The 23785-nt window shown below is 38.1% G+C and overlaps 1 long non-coding RNA gene and 1 pseudogene across 1 annotated transcript; both read right to left on the bottom strand.

Moving 5' to 3' along the window:
• Positions 1-962: 962 nt before the first annotated feature.
• On the bottom strand, positions 963-23328 carry LOC134758658 (uncharacterized). Its single transcript, XR_010134094.1, has 5 exons — positions 23257-23328; positions 6280-6504; positions 4323-4414; positions 2857-2942; positions 963-1614 (listed from the first exon to the last, which is right to left on the bottom strand). It is a non-coding gene; the product is annotated as an uncharacterized lncRNA (long non-coding RNA).
• Positions 12332-15172, bottom strand: LOC101143727 (interferon-stimulated 20 kDa exonuclease-like 2; annotated as a pseudogene).
• Positions 23329-23785: the final 457 nt, after the last annotated feature.

Below are 23785 nucleotides of genomic sequence, written 5' to 3'. Positions count from 1 at the left end.
CCATTAAAAGTAGAAATCTTTTGTCTTTAGGAAGTAAAACAAGTGATCCATTTGGAGCTAGTTATTTCATTTATTTATTTATTTATTTATTTTATTTTTTATTTTTTTAATTGTAAGGTTCTAGTTCTTTATTTTTGTATGTTCATTTATTTATTTATTTTTTATTTTTTTATTATTATACTTTAAGTTTTAGGGTACATGTGCACAATGTGCAGGTTAGTTACATATGTATACATGTGCCATGCTGGTGGAGCTAGTTATTTTAAATCTACAGTGGCTTTGCCAAATAAGCTGCCCTCACAGAATACTTGCTGAGTAGGACATCATAGTTAATGAAGCATTTTGGTTATTCCTTAATATTGAAAAAATGGATACTCCATTGCCAGCTTGAAAATTTTTCTCTTTTTCTTTCTGATTTGGAGAAGCTAAATTTGAATTTCTCACAGTCAACATTCATAATCAATTATTACATAAAATAATTATGACCTAAAACATGTATTACTAATAGTGGCAATTTTGAAAAACAAGTACAAATGAAAAGAAAAATGACCAGGAGGGACATTTACCAAAATAATGACTGCAGTAGAGTCATGGTGATTTTTATTCTTTTTCTTTGGTCTATCCAGTATTTTCCACACCTTCTACCATAAACATTTAGTTACTTAATAATCCAAAGCAATTATCAAAAGATTAAAATAAATTCAGCTTCTGACAAGTTTTGAACAATAATTTGCTTATTCTTTTGACAATATATAATAAAAATCACCACAACTATAGCATGAGATAATACCTTACAAATATCTTTGAAAAAGCTCAAAAGATTTTATTTCTTTGCCTTTAAGTTGCAAGCAATATATAGTTTGAAACTAAGAGAAAGGTGCACTGTTATTTCAATATGTGTAAGCATTTCCAACTGTCCATGGACTCTTCACAGTAATTGGGCCAATAATCTCAAACATAACTTGAAATCAGGATTTTATTAATTTCTACTCTTCACACACTCTTTAGTTGAACAGTAAATACAAAGTTTGGATTGAAAGAAGTTAAGACTAATTTTTAAACACACTTATCAAACCGTATGCATACAAGGGGGTTTATACTCTAAGTAATTATTTGTATTGCTGTAATTCACATCAATAAATTCTATCTTAGACACTCCCTGAGAGCCAGTTTATGATGTCTGCTTGGGCTCAAATGGTTTTTGCCAACATTTTATCTACTACTTTGTTTATCAGACTTGGCTTTCAAAGATATCTGACAAGTCCCTGCCCCCACAAAAATCAGATTTGCTTTCAAAGCATGAAGATTAGCCCCAGCATCCTTGCCTGCCCTCAAGTTTGCCATGTGTACTGCATGCTCCGAAATGCCCTTCCCATTCTCTCTCTCTGTAAAGCTCTCACTTGTCCTTTGACCTCTAGAACCTCCTGGTGAGAACTGGTTGTGTTCTGTGCTGCTGTAACAATTGCTTAACACCTCAGTGACAGCACATATCTCTTCTACTCCCTTTTCATGTGTCTTTATTCTTCATATGGTTTATAGGTTTCTTGATATTTTGGTGCTTTGACTCTTCAGTCTCTATCAAAATTCCTGGTTTGTGATAACTTTTGACGATTACTTTTCAGCAAATTAAAAATATTGTAAAGATAATAAAACAGGAGGATTAGTATACATGCATTGAGTACTAGAGGTATCTTTGAATAAGTGTAGTATAACATTTGTTTACTACTTCCAAGGGACACGATATTTATAAGAATATTTGCATTTTAAATTTTAGTTTAAAAAAACAATTGTTTTGCCTGCAACTCCAGCACTTTGGGAGGCCGAGGTGGGTGCATCACCTGAGGTCAGGAGTTCCAGACCAGCCTGGCCAACATGGTGAAACCCCATCTCTACTAAAAATACAAAAAATTAGCCAGGTGTGGTGGTGGGCACCTGTAATCCCAGCTACTCAGGAGGCTGAGGCAGGAGAATCACTTGAACCCAGGAAGCAGAGGTTGCCGTGAGCCGAGATTGCACCACTGCACTCTAGCCTGGGTGACAGAGCTAGACTCAGTCTCAAAAAAAAAAATTTAAAAAATAAAAATTGTTTCATGTTTAAACTTATTCTTCCCCAGTGTCTGTTCAGGGCAAGGCAGTATCTTGAGTGCCAAAAGACAACGTCTAGTTCCTATTCCCAAGGAATTTATAATGTAAAGAGTTAATAATTGTTTGCTTGAAAATATTATTGTATATGTTAAGTGCCAAAGAACGTAAATAATCAATGCTGTAATTTGATTAGAGGATGGAAAGCCCACTAAGGGATAGGTAAGTCAGGGAAACATTCTCCAAAACAGGAGGATGCAATTTGACTCTGAAAGCCTGGAAAATGCATGAGATTTGACGTGTGTGTGCGCACGTGTGCATAAGGCATAAGGGACCAACAGCCAATGTGTCTTTCTGGATTTTGAGAAAGCTAAACTCCTTTATGGCACAATTCTGGCATGAATAAGAGGGAAGAGGCCAGGTCTTTTGCTGACACGTACACGTTATATCAGTTCTTTCTAAACCATTATAACCCATAGTTGGTGACTAAAGGGAGATTCTTAATGTGTAGTGAGAGAAGTGTAGAAAATGTAACATCTTTCCTGGAGAAAACCTGAAGTTCAGAAGATGTTTTGTGAAAAGAAAGGAAGGCAGATACCTGAGACGTGCAGAGTGGAAACGCTGTGCAGAGGACTTTTATTTGAGATGGACTCGTTGCTAAGAAAAGAGACACATCTGGAGAAAAGTGAATGCTTTGGGCAGTAGACCCTTTTTTACCTCCTGCTTTCCTAAAATAGTGACTTTCAAAGAAGATTTCATGCTTCAAACACATACCTGGTTCAAAGGAAGTTGGGCTTCAGAAAAGCTGAGGGGGTGTGGATGACATAGAAAGGGTCCTGGCTAGAAGATAGCTCTTCATTCTGAAAGTGAGAGTGGTGAATGTTTCAAGACACAAGAGAGGTGATGGATGAGATGCAGAAAATGACTTGCTCTTTGCCAAGTGACTGTGAGTGAGCTGCAAAGATGTTCAGTGCAGGAAGCTGAGAGATTGTGCCATCCACCGGTACCATTTGTAGACTTCAAATACATTTGATGCTACTTTGGTTTGTCAATCTTTGTCAATCATTTTGGAAATTATTCCAACCTGAGTATTTATTTATTTATTTATTTATTTTCTTGAGACGGAGTTTCACTCTTGTTGCTCAGGCTGAAGTGCAAGGGCACAATCTCGGCCCACAGCAACCTCTGCCTCTCCGATTCAAGCGAGTCTCCTGCCTCAGCCTCCAGAGTAGCTGGAATTACAGGCATGCACCACCATGCACCGCTAATTTTGTATTTTTAGTAGAGACAGGGTTTCCCCATGTTGATCAGGCTGGTCTCGAACTCGCAAACTCAGGTGATCCACCTGCCTCGGCCTCCCAAAGTGCTGGGATTATAGGCGTGAGCCACCGTGCCTGGCCCAACCTGAGTATTTATAAAGAGGTCCTGTTGTATAAAGAGTCAGAATGCCCTGAGTTCTCATTCACTTCTAACACATGATCTTGGTAGGTCACCTATTTTTTCTGCACCTCAGTTTCTTCATTTTGAAAATTAGAGATTATGCTTACCCTCTAGGGTCATTGTGACAATTAGAGCAAATGTATGCAAAATGCCCACTGTTGTGGTTGGCACATAGAGACACACAATAATAGGGAGTAATGACATTGAAGATTGCAATAATACTGTAAAGTGGGTAATGTAAGGCTTTCCATGATGGCCTATTTTTCTAGGGCTGTGGCCTTTGAGTTAGGGAAATGTGCTTTCCCCACAAAGAATCTCAGGTCCTATGTGTCAGAGGTCCCTCAGCTTTGGGGTCTCACCCTGTGCTTTCTCTTCTGGTGTGGCCATGGCCCCTGAATGGCAGCAGCAGGGTAGGCATTCAGGAGTTGCTCAGTAGCACTCTTGTGCCTCCTTCTACTCCAAAGCACTGGTTCAGTGGTTACAGGGCATGTGCCCACATCCAAGAGCAAGAGTAGACGTCTCTTATCACTCATCCAGTTTCTCCATGGCCTCTCCCAGATTAAGGAAGAAGTTAAGTAGTCATGTGTACATGCCCTCCCAGTGGCTGCCTCCCACACAAGGAGCTCAGAACTGAAGGAGACAATTCTGCTCCACCTTTCCCTGAAGTTGAGTCATCCTCTTACATGTATTCATGAAAATGTAGAGGCTCTGCAGGCTTTGCATATTACTTCCCTTCACTTCAAAAGCAATTTGAATCCCAGATGAAATGAAGGTTCCTATCCGAAGTAAAACAGGCTCACCATTTAAATAAAACAAGCTCTACTGCCGGCAGAAGAAGACATATTCCTTCCCTGTGCTCTTTGTTCATGCTCTTTGTAAATCTTGAAGGAATCTGGGAAGGTGGGGTATAAAAATATTTCTTTAAAATACTGAAATCAAAATAAACATTGAATAGACTATTAGGCATAACATATGTATGCATCAGAGTTCTGAGATTTACTAACATTTTCAGATTAATGAAATTATAATATTTTATATTTACCAGAAATTTATCTATAAAATATGTGCCAGCAGATGTTTGGGAATAGGGCTAAGCAATTGGGGAGTGTGGGTATAATACCACCAGTTACTTTTGATTCTAAACTAGCAAGATTACAGGTCTCTTTAAAAAACATCTATTCTGTTTATTACTTTAAAATTACGTTTATATCCTCAATAAGGAAAACATTCACATGGTTTAATATTCAAGACATATGAAAGTTACACAGGGAAAATGTTTCCTTCATAACTCTTTTCCCCAGGCTCCAAGCACCCTTCACAGAGATAACTCATCTGGTCAGTTTCTTGTCTTTCTTTGTAGACATGTTTTATGTGAATACAAGCAAGTATGTGTGTGTTTACGTGTGATTTTGCTAGATGTTGCCAAAGAACTCTCTATATAGAGATTGTACCAATTTACAATACCACCAGCAAAGTATAAAAGTCTTATTTCTCTACATCGTTGCCAAATTTACTCCTTGGCTGATCAGCATGCAATTCTGCCTTTGTCCTTCCCTCACGGGCACACCACTCAACCCCCACAAAACAAATTTTACCCTGTTCTCCTTCCGGAAGTCCTATATCTTTTCTGTCATTTTCACTCATTTAGGATATTTTGCTTAGTAGAAACATAGTGTTTTTTGAGATCAGAACTATTTAAAAATTCTAAACAGTTCTGTGCATTCATGAACTTGGGTTATGCAGGCAGGTTGCCTGGATTTGAATCTTACTAGTTGTGTGAGTTTAGGAGAGTTATTTAATCTCTTAGAACCTCAGTTTCCTCATGTGAAATGGAGTATATAATTTGTCTTGCTGACATGATGGTCGAAACAAATGTAATAATGTATATAAAATGTCTGGAGCTTGAAAGATGCATAAAAGATAGTAAAGATAGTTGCTATTGTTGTTGGTGCTATTATTAATATAAACTGTGTCATGTGCCATTCAGTGGAGTATGTGCTATACATAAATATACTTGAACTAAATGTTAGTGGCAACAAATAAATCTCACATTTTAAAGCAGAACTCTGATCCATGCATATAAAAAAATCCTATGACAAAGAATCAGGTAATTTAGAAGATAAACACTGATGTTGGGGTCACTTTGTGTTTGTTGACTGTGAAAAAGATCACGAGAAAAACGTGTTGATCAAGCAAAAGTAAGTTTATTAGACTTGTTGCAGTAAGGGGAGACACTAAGATAGTGACTTTACAATGTCTCAGTAGGAGCAAGTCAGGGGAGGCTATTTCTAGGGATTTGGGGGGCCTGGGCTAGGTACTTTTAAGTGGATTATGTAAGGTTGGTAACTTACTGGTGGAACTGGATAGAATTTCTGACAAATGGCTTTGGACTGGTGGGCATAGGCAACGCTAGGTGTCTTGAAGCAAGCATTGTGTGTCAACTGTTAGCTTCATAAGTTAAAATCAGTTTAATTCGTTTATACTTACCAACCAGGAGCAAGTATTTCCTGGAGCAAAGAGCTGTTGTTTTTGCCTAGTCCCATTGTTGTTTAAAAATTTAAAAATTGGAAATTGTTTAGGAAATTAGGAAACGGGAAATTATGTTTGGTCTTGGAATTGTTTCACATAGGAACAGGAAAGTTGGTTTTGTCTCAGAATTGTTTAGCACTGGAAAGTATGCTGGTTTCAGTTATCAGTTCTGATTTTGCTACAGAAAAGACAGATCATGTTGGGGCAGATACTCAATGTGCCACATACCTGCTTCTTGCTCAATGCCCGCAAACCTCATTGGAAGCTCTGTCTTGGGAGGAAGATGGACACTTAGGGCAGGGAGACCAAATGCAGAGTATTCAGGGCCGCAGAGTAAGTGAGAAGAGTAGATGAGGCCGTGCAACTTGAGTGGCGATCCAGAAGTAGTGCCAAGCATAAAACTGGAGATTCTCAAGAGGATAAAAGTGAAGAAATGAGGAGCCAATTGACAGCCTGAAGTGTCAGAAACAAGATGGATTCAGATGAGGGGAACAGACTGGGAAGAACTGTTCAGACCCAAAGACTGAATGAGGAGTATGCACTGGACCAACCTTCTTTATGCTGCCATTCTGGAGGTTGGTTTGGTGGTTGAGGGGCTGTTCAGCCTGGATACAGCCTCTTTAAGTCTTATGTCACTCATCTGAACAATGGGTACAAAGGACTTGACCTGCCTAACTAGTAGTGATTGAAGAGATTATATGAGATAATATACGGCACACAATTTATATAGTATAATTCTCTTTTAAGATGTGGATACTAACATTTAAATTTCACTACATCACATTAAAAAGGAGAGGTTTCAGAATTGGGGACTTTGTTTTGTATGCATCAGGCAACATTACACAGGCATCTTCCTTTCCTAATTGTATATAAGACTGACCCAGATTGTAGGATGGAGTATAAACATAGAGAAAGATAAAAATTAGGCAGTGCGCAATTGCGAGAACATGCAGGCAGGTAGCCACACTATTTCCTGAAATGCAGACACTTAATTGGATTAAATACATTTCATTACATTGTGATTCAAACCATTTATTGAAAATCTGTGCATGTTATTGCACTGTGCTCATTCATATCCATCATCTCGTTAAATTCTCACAACTGCCTATGGGGTAGGCATGGTTGTCATTTTTCTGTAACAGTATCTTGAAGTGTTTCCTTGGACAACGATATTTCAATTGTTAAGATTCACTGCCAGAAACTGTATGTGATGTTTTATTCTGTCTTAAAACATTTTTTCTCATGTTATATAGTCACAGGCTTAATGTCATGCCCTGGACTTGGTTCATAGAGCAGCAAATGGCAGAGCTCAACTGAGATCAACTGTGGAGCATTTGACAATCTACTTTAAAATAATGATCTCAGACTCTAAAGGGAAATGGTCTCAGATATAAACAATTTTGCTTGGTGAAGGCTAAGGACAAGATAATGTTTATTCAGTTACTTTTGGTCCTCCTGAGTCTAAAGATAGATGATCAAGAGAAAGAAAAGAGACATTCAGACAGGTCAGCATTCCCTAGATCCTGGCAAGAGAGTGTACGTGTGGTTTCAAAATTTTTTTTTTCATATCTCTAGCAGTACTTAAATAAATACAAGTCTATTTAGTTAGAGTGCTCTAGTTAATTGCCCTAAGAAAATTCAATAAAAAAGGAGACCCATATTGACAGAGATACATACAGGAATTTGGTTATATTAATGGATTTTAAATGTGGCCAGTTTTAGGGATGGTTTAATACTGTAGCCTTTTTGTGGTCTAAAGAAAGAATAATGTTGCACCCCTCGTACCCCACTCCAAAGCGTGTATGTGTGGAACTGAAAGAGAAAAAAGCTTTTATGATTCTTCTCTTTCATTAATAGGGCGTTAGCCACACTATGTTTTTGGAAAGCAGCACTTTGGAAATGCAAATGGATGAGAATTTTAACTCTGTTTTTTTTGAGAGAGTCGTGTAATTTCACGACTATTAAGGGCTAGTGCTTTGAACTTTGGTTGTTCTCTCTATATTAATTATGAACCTATCTGTAAGTTATCACATTGATTCCTATGTGTGTTTTCTGTTTTACATTCTAAAGTTCTAGGAAATGCCACTCCAGTAGTGTTTCTCAAAGCACATTCCATGACCCCAAATAGATGCTGCATGGAAAATAAAGTGGGTCTGTGATTAAGTAACATTGAAACATTGGGTTAAACAAAGATTAACAGGTATCTTTATTGCAAAATTTCTCAAAACGTTATGTTTATTTGCATTTTAAATCTCTAAGAGTAGGGAATTGTGAGCAGTCTTTTCTATATATTTTGATTGAAACAGCCTGCCCTCCACTTTCCTTGCAGAATTTCTTGAGGAATCATTGTCTGCAAGTCACTTCTTTAGAAAATGTTGCTTTAGTCCACGGGTGGTGGTTCATGCCTGCAATCCCAGCACCTTGGGGGGCCGAGGTGGGCAAATCACCTGAGGTCAGGAGTTTGAGACCAGCCTTGCCAACATGGTGAAACCTTGTCTCTACTAAAAATAGAAAACTATTTTCTATTTAGCTACTTAGGAGGCTGAGGCAAGGGAATCACTGGAACCTGGGAGACAGAGGTTGCAGTGAGCTGAGATCGTGCCACTGCACGCCAACCTGGGCGACACAGCGACTCTGTCTCCAAAAAAAAAAAAAAAGAAAAGAAAAGAAAATATTGCTTTAAAACAAAAGTCAGGTGTGATGGGTCCTGCCTATAATCTCAGTACTTTGGGGCCAAGGTGGAAGGATCTCTTGAAGCCAGGAGTTTGAGCCCAACCCAGGTAACATAGTTAGACCTTGTCTCTATTAAAAAAAAAAAATTAGCCAGGCGTGTGGTGTGCACCTGTAGTCCCAGTTACTTGGGAGGCTGAGGTGGGAGGATCACTCAGACCCAGGAGTTCTATGCTGCAAGGCTGCAGTGAGCTGTGATGGCACTGCTGCACTCTAGCCTGGGTAACAGAGTGAGAACCTGTCTCAAAAGAAGAAAAAAAATAGAAACAACAAGAACAAAAAAACAAAAGTCAACTCAATAATTTCAATTTTGGGTGCTCTGTTTAATTTGTAAAACAGTTGCTTGTTTTCTGAGCTTTTGAAAAGTAATTATCGATGACCTTTATTCACTTTGTATTATAGGCTTAGAATTTAGATACCAAAAGCTATTGCTTTCTACGTCCTGGAATTATCACAGCTTCCTCCAGTTGGAGGTGGTCCCTTGGTTATTTCTTCATGACTAATGGTATTGGAAAAGAAAAGAAAGTATCACATTTTTTCTACCCAGTGATTTTTTTCCACCTACAATTAAGAATGTTTATTGAAATGTTTGCTTATCAAAGCTTATATTTATACAATATTGTGCAAGCAGATAATACATAGATTGTGATATAACAATGACCAACAACCAAAAAAGATAAATATTGTTCATTAAAACATAACAAACTCTACTTAAACTCATCAAATTTTGATTCCTAGCCTTGGAGGGTTGTATCAGTTGTTTTTGCTGTACCTTTCAAAATCAATGCATGTTTGATGATTCAATGATTGATTAGATGGAATAATGACTTAATGAGAAGTCTAGCCTACATTTGTCTTTCCTGACTGAAAAGAGTCCAATTAGATAAGACAGTATACAAATCATGAGAGTACTAGAAACACATAACATAAACTTATGAACAAATTTGAAAGCTTGGATACATGGTCACTTAAAAAATAAATATATACATTATTACCTGAAGTAACTCAAGAAGAAATTTTTAAATCTCTGAATGAAGCAATTAAAAGTGAAGAAATTAATTTCCTAGTCAAGAATCTCCCCCATAAAAAAAGAGTCCTGGTTCAGAATGTTTTATAAGTGAATTTTGCTGAAATTTTACTAAGTAGATATTTCCTGTTTTAGAAAAGGGAAAAATATGAAGAGAGATATAGCTTATTTTATTAGCTTAGTATAAACTTAGTGACATAATTTATTATAATACATGAAAATAAGATAGTCTAATTTTATGTATGAATGTACATGTAAAAAATCATAAATAGCAAAATGTAGACATTTAAAATAAATGAAAAAGAAGTAAAATGGGACTTATCCTAGGAATAGAAGGCTGGCTGACATTCACAAAAATTTATAAATCTAATCCACCACATTTACAGAATAAAGAAAAGCATAATCAATTCCTACAGTTGTAGAATAAGCAGCAATCAATACAATTCAGCATGTATTTATGATAAAATCTTTTGCAAATTAGGACTAGAAGGAGATGTTCAGGAAACTATGGTGTGGTATTTAATGGAAGAAACTTCAGAAGCATTCCTATTAAATCTAGCAGCATGATAAGTATTTCTGCCCTAATATTGTGCCAGAGCCAGTCTGCTAATAAATCTACATAAATACATTTGTCTGAGAATAAATAGAGCAGCTAGAGAGCACTTAGCTAGACCTAAGCCTGCATGGGACCATAGCCCATTTCAAACACCGAGTTCAATCTATTTGATTTTCCAAAACAAAAAATAAAATAACACAAAAATTAGAATAAAATATAGTAAAATATCAAAACCACAGGATAGGGAAGGATCTCTTAAACCAGACACCTTCAGAACTTATAAAGAAAGAAAAAATTGTATAAAATATATGTGTTCTAAATATACATTAAATACTGTAACATACATTAAAATTCCAAATGTTCAAAAATATATTATTTCATGTAAACTACATTAATAGGTAATATTTAATTTATAATATTTACAAATAAATTTAATGTCATTTGTGAAATTCAATTTATGTAAATGGATACATTTATACAATTTTAAAAAGTCCTAGATATGCATTAGAGTCTTAAACATACAAAATGTTAGAAAAATATATTTGGTATATGTATGGCCACAGGGTGGAAAGGATTTCTTAAGTCAGACAGAGCAAAAAGTTATAAAGAAAGACAAACTTTGATGTTTTATAAAGTTTAAAACCTTCTGCTAAAAAAAAGACATTAAGTTAAAAGATGAACTATGGAAGACATTTGCAATATACAACGCAGATCAATAATCACTAGACACAAAAATATTACTATATGTTGCAAATCTTAAAGAGCTCAATAGAAAAATGAACCCTGTGTTAGTTTGCTGAAGATAATGGCTTCCAGCTCCATCCATGTTTCTGCAAAGGACATGATCTCATTCCTTTTTATGGCTGCATAGTATTCCATGATGTATAAGTACTGCATTTTCTTTACCCAGCCTATCATTGATAGGCATTCGGGTTGATAAAATGTCTTTGCTATTGTGAATAGTGCTGCAATGAACATAGATGTGCATGTATCTTTATAATAGAATGATTTATATTCCTTTGGGTATATACACAGTAATGGGATTGTTGGGTCAAATGATATTTCTGTTTGTAGATCTTTAAGGAATTGCCACACCATCTTCCAAAATGGTTGAACTGATTTACATTCCCACCAACAATGTAAAAGCATTTCCTTTTCTCTGCATCCTCACCAGCATCTGTTGTTTCTTGACTTTTTAATAATCACCATTCTGACTTGTGTGAGATGGTATCTCACTGTGGTTTTGGTTTGCATTTCTCTAATGATCAGTGATGTTCAGCTTTTTCTCAGATGTTTGTTGGCCACATGAATGTCTTCTTTTGAGAAGTGTCTGTTCATATCCTTTGACCACTTTTTAATGTTTTTTTTTCCTGTTAATTTGCTTAAGTTCCTTGTAGACTCTGGATATTAGACCTTTGTCAGATGGATAGATTGCAAAAATTTTCTCCCATTCTGGAGGTTGTCTTTCACTCTGATGATACTTTATTTTGCTGTGCAGAAGCTCTTTAGTTTAATTCGATCCCATTTGTAAATTTTCTTTTTGTTGCAATTACTTTAGCTGTTAATTATTCAAGACCAAAAGGCATAAAAAGAGACATATGTCCACCCAAGTGATAAGGCAATTTGGGAAACTACATTTCCTAGCATGCCCTGCCCCTTGAAAGTTAAAAATCTTGACTGGCACAGAGCACCCTGGGGCACCTGTGGCTAGCACCATTTAGAAGTAAATGGTGTAGGGCTGTGTTCTGATGTGAAGGCTTCCTGTTTCCATGGGACACTTAACCAGACACAGGACACAACACCAGAGGTGAAATTTCAGTGGATATTAAGCCTGGGGTACAGCTTCTCTCCCCCCACAATTCTAGCTTCCAAAGATGTGGAGTTGGTGGAGCTGTCCATTGGTCTGCTGCCCTGTTTCTCCTGGGCACTGCCTCTGCCTCCCCACATCACCAGCGTCCCCACTGCTGCTAGTCTTTAGGGGGATTCTGAACTTCAACCAACTTGTACACTCCCTGGTGGCCTGGGCATTTTCCACAGAGGAATATCCGCTCTTCCTAACCTGGATATCCCAGTTTAGCAGCTTTTTGGAGAGATGCTTCAGAGACATGGTGGCATTCTCTGGGTGGTCATGTGGGGGGATATGGGATCATTCCAGTTGAGGAGGTGGGGATATGGGTGGTGTCATGGGTAAGGGACTTGGGGTGAAAGTACTAAAGGGCTTTGAGGTCATTGTGGATGGCATGCCCCACCACTATCTTCCCTGTGAGTATCTTCAAGATCTGGCCTCGAGCAATCTTGAAGGGTGTGGAATTCACCATGTGCTGCTTCTGGATACCACTCCATCTGGTCCAGTAGTCCACAGTGTGGCAGGGGGGAAGGATGTACTCATCGTAAAGCACATCTCCGTTGTAGTTGACAATGCTACATTAAGCCAAGAAACTAACATGCCCCTTGGGTCCTGTGCCCACCATCTCAGAGTCAATTGCCACCATCATCTTCCTTGGCAACTTCTGGGATGCTCTGGAGCATTTATTCTCAGAATGAGCTTGGATGGAGTTCTGTGGTGCATTCTTCTGAGGATGGTTCTTCTTAGAGGATTTCTTCTGGGAGCCCTTCTTCTGGGAGTGGGTTGGGTGGCTATTAATCTTTGGAAGGGCACTCCAGATCTCCCCCAACAAATCTAGTTTAGCAGCAACAGAATCGGCCTTCCTCAAACAGGCAGGAATCAGTCAAAACACTGCAGCTTTCTTGTCCAGGGACTGTCCTGACCCATTGCTGGAGGCAGTGGTCTTCTTCTTTTTTAGGAAGGGAGGGGTCTTCCAAGTGCCATCCACCCTAGGAGTTTCCCCCTTTTCTGGAGGTTCAGAGTGCAACTTAGGTGACTTGCAAGGGGGCTGTTTCTTTTTACTCAGAAAGTCCCTCCATTCCAGGAGCCTCCACTTCTTGACAAAATTTCAGTGCTAGGCATTTCCTTCTAATGTTTTTTGGGAGGAGAGTCCACCAAATCCAGATTGAGCAGTAAAGTAGACCTAAGAACAGTGGGAGGTGGAAGAGGAGTTGGGAAAGGATGGATGAAAGGAGGATGTGGGACTCATTCCCTGCTGAATCCTACTGTTCAACATGTGAAGGTCTGTAGTACACCCTCCCAAAAGGGCCCAGCTAAGACTGGAAGTGTCCGGAGCCAGATGCAGAACTCGATGCAGTGCTGACAGATATTTTATTCTTTTTGTAGCAGCTGTGAATGGGAGTTCATTCACGATTTGGCTTTCTGCTTGCCTGTTGTTGGTGCATACGAATGCTAGTGATTTCTGCACATTGATTTTGTATCCTGAGACTTTGCTGAAGTTGCTTATCAGCTTAAGAAGCTTTTGGGCTGAGACGGGAGGGTTTTCTAGATTTAGGATCATGTCATCTGCAAACAAAGATAATTTCACTTCCTCTCTTCCTATTTGAATACCCTTTACTTATTTGTCTTGACTGATTGCCCTGGCCAGAACTTCCAATACTATGTTAAATAGGAGTGGTGAGAGAGGGCATCCTTATCTTGTGCTGGCTTTCAATGGGGGTCCTTTCAGATTTTCCCCATTCAGTATGATATTGGCTGTGGGTTTGTCATACATGGCTCTTATTTTGAGGTATGTTCCTTCAATACCTAGTTTATTGAGAGTTTTTAACATGAGGGGATGTTGAATTTTATCGAAGGCCTTTTCTGCATCTTAAAATACATTAATAACTGAAGAAATTAAGTACCTTTCAAATATTTTTTAAGATTTGGAAACATGCAAAAAACAAGGTCAGAAAGAGCCAAGTCAGAACTGTAAGGTTAATGCCTAGCGATTTCCCATCAAAACTCTTGCAAAATTGTCCTTGTTTGATGAGGAATTGGCAGAAGCATTGTTGTGGTGGAGGAGGACTCTCTGGTGAAGCTCTCCCAAGATTTTTTTCTGCTAAAGTTTTGGCTAACTTTCTCAAAAACACTCTCATAATAAGATTTTATTGTTCTTTGGCCCTCCAGAAAATCAACAAGCAAAATTCCCTGAGTATCCCAAAAACCTGTTGCCATGACATTTGCTCTTGACTGGGCCAATTCCATCTCTTGGTAGCCATTGCTTGCTTAGATCGTGCTTTGTCTTCAGGCGTGTAGTGGTAAAGCCATATTTCATCTTCTGTTATAATTCTTCAAAAAAATAATACTTCAGGATCTTGATCCCACTTGTTTAAAATTTCTGTCTAAATCTGTGCTCTTGTCTGCAGCTGAAATGGGTGCAATGTTTTTGGCAACTTTAATTTTTGCTCAACTTTAATTTTTCAATTAAAATTGTGCACACTGAACCAGCTGAAATGTCCATGATGTTGCCTATTGTTTCTGCTGTTAAATGTTGGCCTTCTTCAATTAGGGTACAAGGAAGATACATTTTTCCTTGCAAATTGACGTGGATGGTCTGCCGCTATGAGCTTCAACATTGTCATGTCTCTTGAAATGAGCTATTTATTTGTAAACTGCTGATTTCTTTGGGGCATTATTCCCAGAAACATTTTCTAAAGCATCAATATTTCACCATTCTTTTCTTTTTTCTTTTTTTTAGACAGATTCTGGCTCTATTGCCCAGGCTGGAGTGCGGTGGCGTGATCTTGGCTCACTGCAACCTCCGCCTCCCGGGTTCAAGAGATTCTCCTGCCTCAGCTTCCCAAACAGCTGGGACTACAGGCAAGTGCCACCACACCCAGCTAATGATGTCACCATTCTTCTACCCATGCTTTTTCATAAGTTTGACGTGTGTTCTTACTTCAATTTTAGCAGAATTCATGTTGCTCTGCTAGCGGCTCTTTTCAAACCGGTATCTTATCCTTCCTAGTGCCGCAAATTAGATGCTGTTTAGACATATTATAACAAGTTAATATGAGTTTATTTTGCTGCAAAAAATTTGAAACCTATGCATAGATTTTTCATAGTACGCATTTTTCATGAACTTTTTGAAGACCCCTTGTACACCATGTTCTGACAATTCCAGTTGTGGATATATGTCTTGGAGAATTCTAGGGTATGTAATTGTGCAAATGATAGTATTATTTGTAAGAGAGAGAGAAAAAAGCTCAAATGCTCACGTGGAGAAAAATTGATAAACCAGTTATTTATTCAGGATATAATACATCAGTTAAATTGAATGGACTATATTGAATATATATGGATAGATTTCAAAACATTTAAGTTAAAGTAAAAACAAAAAGCAAATTGTAGAAAGTTGCATAGAGTTTAATAACATTTCTGTAAACTGAAAAATCTCTATAATTCTGTATGTATGCACTTATTTATTATCTTTAAATATACATTGATTACAAATACCTTAAGATATATATTGCATACTCAGCTAATATAGGATAGTGATTAATGCTGGAGATAGAAAGGTATTAGATTGGGGAGGGTTTCAGAGAAGTGTGAAATTTTATCTGTAGATTTTAGATCTTTCACAAAAATGAAAATCTGAATCAAACATGATAGAATGTTGGTATTAATTCTGGATGGTGGGTATATAGTTATTATATTAGCTTTGATAATATTCCAGGAAAAAGTTTCAACAATTTACAAAGAAGAGGCATTCATGTAGCAACACAATTACACAGCTGGTTGACCCTTTTTTTAAAAAATTGCCCTTTCCACTATTCTTCAGTACATGTTGGCATATGGGTCTTTTAAAATGAGGCCTGTAGTCATTACTAATTTAGAATCAATGATTCAATTTATATATTCAACACTCCTCTAGTCACTTCCAACAAGAATGGTTCCAGTTATCTTCCAAATGCCATCGATTTCTCAAGTCTGCATGTATCTCTGCATGCTTTTTCTTATAATTGGTATTATTAGAACATAGTTTTAGAAATGTATTTCAGAAGGGAATTAGATTTTGAGGCAGAAATGCAAAAGTTTTTAAATAGAAGTACATATCAAAGAAACTGTAAAAATCTTGCTTTGAGTGACTCAAAACAAAGTTGGAAAATATTGCTTGGATGTTGTGAAAAGAAAAAGGATTTATATTGATTGTTCAGTATGGTTGCTCAAATTTCCTGTGAAGGCCAAAGAATGACATATCCCAACACTCAGAAATTTAACATGTATGAGGGAGCTTGAGAGTGTATGGCTTTGAAGTGAAATGGATCAGAGTTGTTTTTTTTGTTTTTCTGGGCTGTAATTTGTAAAATTCCACAGTATGAATAATTCTGCGTTTCTCACTCCAAAGAATGCACCTGGATGGCAAGCAGAGTTTCAGAAGAAAAGGGGTTATTCCTGCATCAAAAACTAGAACTCCTCTATTCTTGAATAAATAAATGATGTTACTTCTTTTTGTCAGTTTCATTCAGTGAGTTTCTGAAGCTTGGTTTCTATTTCTGCCTCATTTATGTCAACCAGTTTTTGTAGATTATCTGGTATGTGCAAAGCACTGTGCATTGATTTGGAGGTGAAACTATTTTCTGCATGTCAGAAATAAAAGTGGTTAGTAATTGTTAAAAAAAGATTAGTTTTGGGGATATTGGTAAAGGAGAGACAGTGGTAAACCAAGGGACTTCAAAGTCTTGGATCTTTTATAGTAAATATACTTTTTAATCTAACTTAATATTAACAAAACGATCCCTCACACAAAAGATGGTAGCAAAAAAGTAACATTTCCTTTCTTAATATCTGTTTTATAGGAATCTTCTCCAAATTTCCTTGTGTTGGCTAGCCATAGAATTATATGGGAAGAAAGTCTACAGAGTCCCATCAAATTTCTAATTGTAATTCTGGGAATCGTAATATAATTTACTATTTCATTCTCTTGAAATGCTTTATAAGTGAACCTGTCTACCTTGCCACAAGGAACACAGGGAATAATGGTGCACTGAGGAATGTTGCCCAGGAAAGCACTGTAGATTTGACCTTACTGTTTTTTTTTAAGTCAACACTTAGCCTTTTCTGATATTTTGTAACAGTAAAGCCCTAAGTTTTGTATTAGGAAAGGACCTTCAGGTCTGTACCACCTGGGGTTCCATCTTTTCACTCCCTATTCTGATGAGAGACTGCAGCTCAACTTACTGTGCTAGGCTAAACAAAAGGTATTTCTCCTATCACCAACTATAGAAAACTGAGCCACATAAAAAAAATCCACCTGACTGAAAGCAACAATAAGCGTTTGAGATTTCCACTATAATAAGCCAACAGCTATTTACATTCTTCCACATCCAAATCTAGGCCAGCAGTCCATTTGTATCTGGAATCCTTTTACCAAGAGTTGAAAAGCCTCCTGAAGGGAGAGGGCACACACCCTAGGCTTCATTCTTGATTTGGAGCCTTTGTGGACTTCATTCAAACCGATAGTGCATTTTGGAAACATATCTTTATGGTTTAATTTTCCTGAGGTTTTATTGATAAAGATAAATTATTTTAAGAGCTATATTAGTGCAGCTGATTTTCTTTCCAAGAAGTACTTCAAAAACCATGATGCAGGAGAAAAGGGGAGAAATGTCTGCAGAGTCTCTGTTAACCTTATAGTAGAAAGTGTCTTCTGACCATTGTAGACCCAGAGACACCCATCTTGAGGCCATTTGGAGCCTTGAGAAGCACTGTGTTTGTAAGTCATAGAACAAGAAGAGCATCTGGAGTGGGTTAAATAGGTTCCTCCCAAAATTCATGTGCACATGGAAGTTCAGAATGTGACGTTACTTGGACATAGGGTTTTTGCAGATGTCATCAGTTAAGGATCTTGAGTTGAACCCATCCTGGATTTAGGGTGATCTTGTAAAGCCTCTGGTGTCCTTGGAAGAAGAAGGGAGGACACAGAGACACAGAAGAAGGTGAAGGAAAGATTGAGATAGGGATTGGAGTGGTGTGTCTACAAGCAAAGGAATGTCAAAGATTGCTGGCAACCACCAGAAGCTGGGAGAGAGGCCTAGGACAACTTTTCCTTCAGAGCCCTCAGAAGGAATTGACCTTGCTAATGCCTTGGTTTTAGATTTCTGGTCTTCTGAACTTAAAAGTAATTAATTTTTATTGTTCAAAGCTACCACGTTTATAATATTTTGTTACAGCATCCATAGAAAGCAAATGCAGCATCCCACACCCACACCTGCTCTTATAAGGAAACTCTTACTCCTCTATTCCCATATTGCTATAATATTTAAGTCTTCTGGGATATGTTAGCCTATAGTAACCAAAACAGCATGGTACTGGTATGAAAGTAGACACACAGACCAATGGAACAGAAAAGTGAACCCAGAAGTAAAGCCAAATACTGACAACCAAATAATCTTCCACAAAGCAGACAAAAACATATCCTGGGGAAAAGAATCCCTATTTAATAAATGGTACTGGGAAAATTGGACAGCCACATGCAGAAGAGTGAAACTGGATCCCTATCTCTCACCACATAGAAAAATTAACTCGAGATAGGTTAAAGACTTAAATCTAAGATGGGAAACAGTAACAATTCTAGAAGAAAACCCTAAGAAAAACCTCTTCTGGACATTGGCCTATGCAAAGAATTTATGACTAAGACCCCCCAAAACAAATGCAACAAAAACAAAAATAAATAAATGGAATCTAATTAAACTGAAAAGTTTCTGGACAGCAAAAGAGACTATCAACAGAGTAAACAGACAACCTACAGAATGGGAGGAAATATTTGCAAACTATGCATCTGACAAAGGACTAATATCCAAAATCTACAAGAAGCTCAAACGAATCAGCATGAAAACAACAAATAATCCCATTTAAAAGTGGGAAATGACATGAACATACATTTCTCAAAGGAAGATATACCAATGGCCAACAAACATGAAAAAATGCTCAGTATCACTAATCATCAGGGAAATGCAGATTAAAACCACACAATGAGATGTCACCAATGAGATGTCACCTTACCCCAGCCAGATGGCTATTATCAAAAAGTCAGAAAACAATAGACATTGGCACAGATGTGTTGAAAAGGGGATGCTATACACTGCTGGTGGGAATTTAAATTAGCACAACCTCTATGGAAAACAGTGTGGAGATTTCTCAAAGAACTAAAAGTAGATCTACTAGCCAATCCGGCAGTTCCACTACTGGGTATCTACCCAAGGGAAAAAAGTCATTATATAAAAAATACACCTGCACACATGTGTTTATTGCAGTACCATTCACAATTGCAAAGATATGGAATCAACCTAAGGGCCCATTAACCAATGAGTGGACAAAGAAAATGTGGTATATATACACATGGAATACTACTGAGACTCAAAAATGAATGAAATAATGTATTTTGCAGCAAGTTGGATGGAACTGGAGGCCATTATGCTAAGCGAAGTAACTCAGCAACAGAAAACCAAATACCACACGTTCTCACTTATAAGTAGGAGCTAAGCTATGGGTATGCAGAGGCATACAGAGTAGGATAGCGAACATTGGAGACTCAGAAGTAGGGAAGGTGGGAGAGAGGTGAAGGATAAAAAGACTACCTATTGTGTGCAGTGTACACTATCTGGGTTATGGGTACACTAAAATCCCAGAGTTCAGTGATACAATTCATTCTTTGTAACAAACAAACAAAAAACAAAAACAAACAACAACCAAAAAAAACAGTTGCATCCCTAAAGCTATTGAAATAAAAAGTAAGTGCAGATGTGGTGAAAACAGGAAGAAAACCAGAATTAAAAGTGGAGCCTGAAGATGTGATTAAATTGCTGAAATCTCATGATAAAACTTTAACGGATAAGGAGTTGCTTCTTATCAATGAGCAAAGAAAGTGGTTTGTTGAGCTGGAATCTCCTCCCGGTGAAGATGCTGTGAACGTTGTTGAAATGACAACATAGTATTTAGAATATTGCATAACCTTAGTTGATAAAGCAGTGGCAGGGTTCCAAAGGATTGTCTGAAGTTTGAAAGAAACTCTAGTGTGGGTAAAGTGCTATGAAACAGCATTGCATGCTACAGAGGAACATCGCAAGGAAAAGTCAATCAATGCAGTAAACTTCATTGTTGTCTTAAGAAATTGCCACAGCCATCCCAACCTTTACCAACCATCACTCTGATCAGTCAGCAGCCATCAACATGGATGCAAGACCCTGTACTGGCAAAAAGTGTGAGTTGCTAAAGGCTCAGATGATTGTTAGCATTTTTTTTCTTTCTTTCCTTTTTTTTTTTTTTTTTTTGAGACGGAGTCTCTCTCTGTCGCCCAGGCTGGAGTGCAGTGGCGAGATCTCGGCTCACTGCAAGCTCCACCTCCCCGGTTCACGCCATTCTCCTGCCTCAGCCTCCCGAGTAAGCTGGGACTACAGGCGCCCGCCAACAAGCCCGGCTAATTTTGTTTTGTATTTTTAGTAGAGATGGGGTTTCACCGTGTTAGCCAGATGGTCTCGATCTCCTGACCTCGTGATCCGCCTGCCTCGGCCTCCCAAAATGCTGGGATTACAGGCGTGAGCCACCGTGCCCGGCAGATTGTTAGCATTTTTAATCAATAAAGTATTTTTAATTAAACAATTAACGATTATTTTTGGCGTGGTATCACCATTGTCAATTAGCCATTCAATCAACAAACAACTAATGAGTATCTTCTGTGTGCCAGGTGCTGCTCCACCTGTTGAAGCTACAATAGTGGGTAAAGGTAAAGTTTCTGTTCACAATGAATTTTTCTAGAAGAGGAGTGTGGTAGGAAGAATAGTGGTTCCCTCAGAGACATCCATTCATTAATCCCCAGAACCTGTGAATATGTTAGTTTACAAGGCAAGGAGGGCAGTATGATTGCAGGTGAAATTAAAGTTGCTAATTGGCTTACCTTAAATTAGGTAAATTAGCCTGGATTATCCAGGTGGGCCCAATTGTAGCCACAAAAAAAAATCTTAAAAGTAGAATAGGGAGGCAGAAGAACAGAATTAGTTAGACAATGCTATGACTACAGAAAAAGGTACAGAAAGATGTGTGATGCCATTTTTGAGGACGGAGGGAAGGGGTCATAAGCCAGGGAATGTGGATGGCCTCTAGAAGCTGGAAAAGGTAAGGACACAGATTCTCCCCCTTCTCAGAAGGAATGGTTTTCTGATGACTTGGTTTTAGCCTATTGAATCCATTTTGTATTTCTGACCTCCAAAACTGTAAGATAAAACAATTGTGTTGTTTAAGCTGCTAAACTTGCAGTAATTTGTTATAGTAGCAATAGAAAACAGTTATAGGGAAGGAAGAAAATAAACATATAAACAGATGAATAGGTAATAAACAAGATAGGATTACTTTAGCTTTAATAAGATCTTTGATAAGATAAAATAAACAACAGTATGTTAGAATTTCTTCTTCTCAGGTATTCTTTCATTCCTTGCTTCCCTCCTCTAGGGGAAGTGCAATTCCTGTGTGTTTCCATTGCATCCTGTAATCCTCTGTCATTGTGCTCACTGTGCTGTTTGTTTAGGTCTCTCAGTAGCCTGTGAGTTCCTGAAGACAGACAATTTTTTACATCTGGATCTTCCTGGCATTGCTCTGCTCATCTTTAGCACCTGATTGTTGAATGAATGAGTCATAAGACAGTTTCTCAATGAATTCGAGTGTATGATCAAGGAAGGAGTATGCCAAGCACTTTCTGGGCAATGTTTATTTCCTTTTTCTGTGTCTTTGTTGGGAAAGAGGACTTAGGATGATGAATAAATAGGTGAAGGAGGTGTGGCATAGCATTCCAGCATTTAAAGGAAAGGACAAGTATCTTCATCTAGTTATTTGGGCTCCAGCACAGTTATTTGCATGCATTTTGCTCCCGAACTTATACACTAATATACTACACTAGTATTCACTCTTGTTTCCCAGGTGCCTAGTAGAGTACCATATGTTTGTTTGAATGATGTTGAGTTCAACTCCTTTATTATGCAGATAAGGAAACAGGCTTCCTGAGGTTAGATGACTTGCACAAAATTGCACAAGAAATCAATGGCAGGGCCAGTAACAGAACTCAGATATCTTGAATCCAGACTACCTTTTTTTTTTTTTTGAGATGGAGTCTCACTCTGTCACCCAGGCTGGAGTGCAATGGTGCGATCTTGGCTCACTGCAACCTGCGCTTCCCTGGTTCAAGCGATTCTCCTGCCTCAGCCTCCTGAGTAGCTGGGATTACAGGTGCGCGTCACCACGCCCAGCTAATTTTTGTATTTTTAGTAGAGACAGGGTTTCATGATGTTGGTCAGGCTGGCAGACTACAATTTTTATTTCTTGGATACTAAGTAATAACTTAGAAATAAATCCTGAAACCTGTCAGAATCATTATTTATAGTTGTCCCCTGAGTGTTCCTGAGATGTTAACAAGGTTTAATAATTTGAGCATCATCAAAGTGTGTCCCAGACTGCTCAGCTGTTTGTATATCATAAAGCACTGACCTCATGCACTTACCTGGGAAGGCCGGTTATGAACTGATGCTTGTCTCAGCGTCAGTGACCTCTGTGATAATTTTTCTTAAGTTTTAAAAATAGCCTCTCCCACAGTGAATTCCTAACTAGCTTCTTAATTTACTGAAATTAAATGAAAGTCCTACAACTGTGAGGAAGGTAAGAGCAGGTTGTCAAATGCTCCCACTGCACCTGGCTCAGTGTCAAGGAGTGACAAAGTAATGGAGCAGGTGTAACTAATAATTGATGCTATTCTCACTGCAGCAACTTCTGTTTTCTCCAGCAGCTATGGAAGCTTTGATTTCTGTTCCTGAATGGACACGGATATACTTTCTTAATTTCCAGTTCACTAAGAAATCTACATAGAAGTAGACAAGTGGGATATTAAAGATGACCCAACCCAATCCTTTCATACAGATGAAGAAAGTGAGGCCCAAAGAATTTAAGCAACTTTTCTACGGGAAAGTAATTAGTAAAATAGTGATATGGTTAGGCTTTCCATCCCCACCCAAGTCTCACCTTGAATTGTAAACCCCAAGTCCCTATTATCCCCGTGCCAAGGGAGAGTCCAGGTAGAGGCAGTTGAATCATGGGGGCAGTTCCCTCACGCTGTTCTCGTGATAGTGAGTGAGTTCTCACGAGATCTGATGGTTGCATAAGGGGCTTTTCCCCTTGTGCTCAGCACTGCTTCTTCCTGCTGCTTTCTGGGGAAGGTGTCTTGCTTCCTCTTCACCTTCCGCCATGATTGTAAGTTTCCTGAAGGCCTCCGCAGCCGTGCTGAACTGTGAGTCAATTAAACGTCTTTCCTTTATAAACTACCCAGTTTCGGGCAGTTCTTTATAGCAGTATGAAAACAGACTAATACAAAGAGAAAGCTGTGTTTAGAGCTTACAGCAGAGAAACCGCTGGACTTAGAGTGGTTTCTCTGCTCTATTTCTTTGTCCTATGAATATTATTCTCTTCTTTCTCCTTTCACGCTTTACCTCATTGCTCATCCCATCCAATAGAAGAGCTAAGAACTGCATTGAAATTGGGTTGTTTGATTTAG

Source organism: Gorilla gorilla, chromosome 5 (genome assembly GCF_029281585.2).
Source record: "Gorilla gorilla gorilla isolate KB3781 chromosome 5, NHGRI_mGorGor1-v2.1_pri, whole genome shotgun sequence".
NCBI lineage: Eukaryota > Metazoa > Chordata > Mammalia > Primates > Hominidae > Gorilla > Gorilla gorilla.
This window is presented reverse-complemented; position numbering and strand designations above follow the sequence as displayed.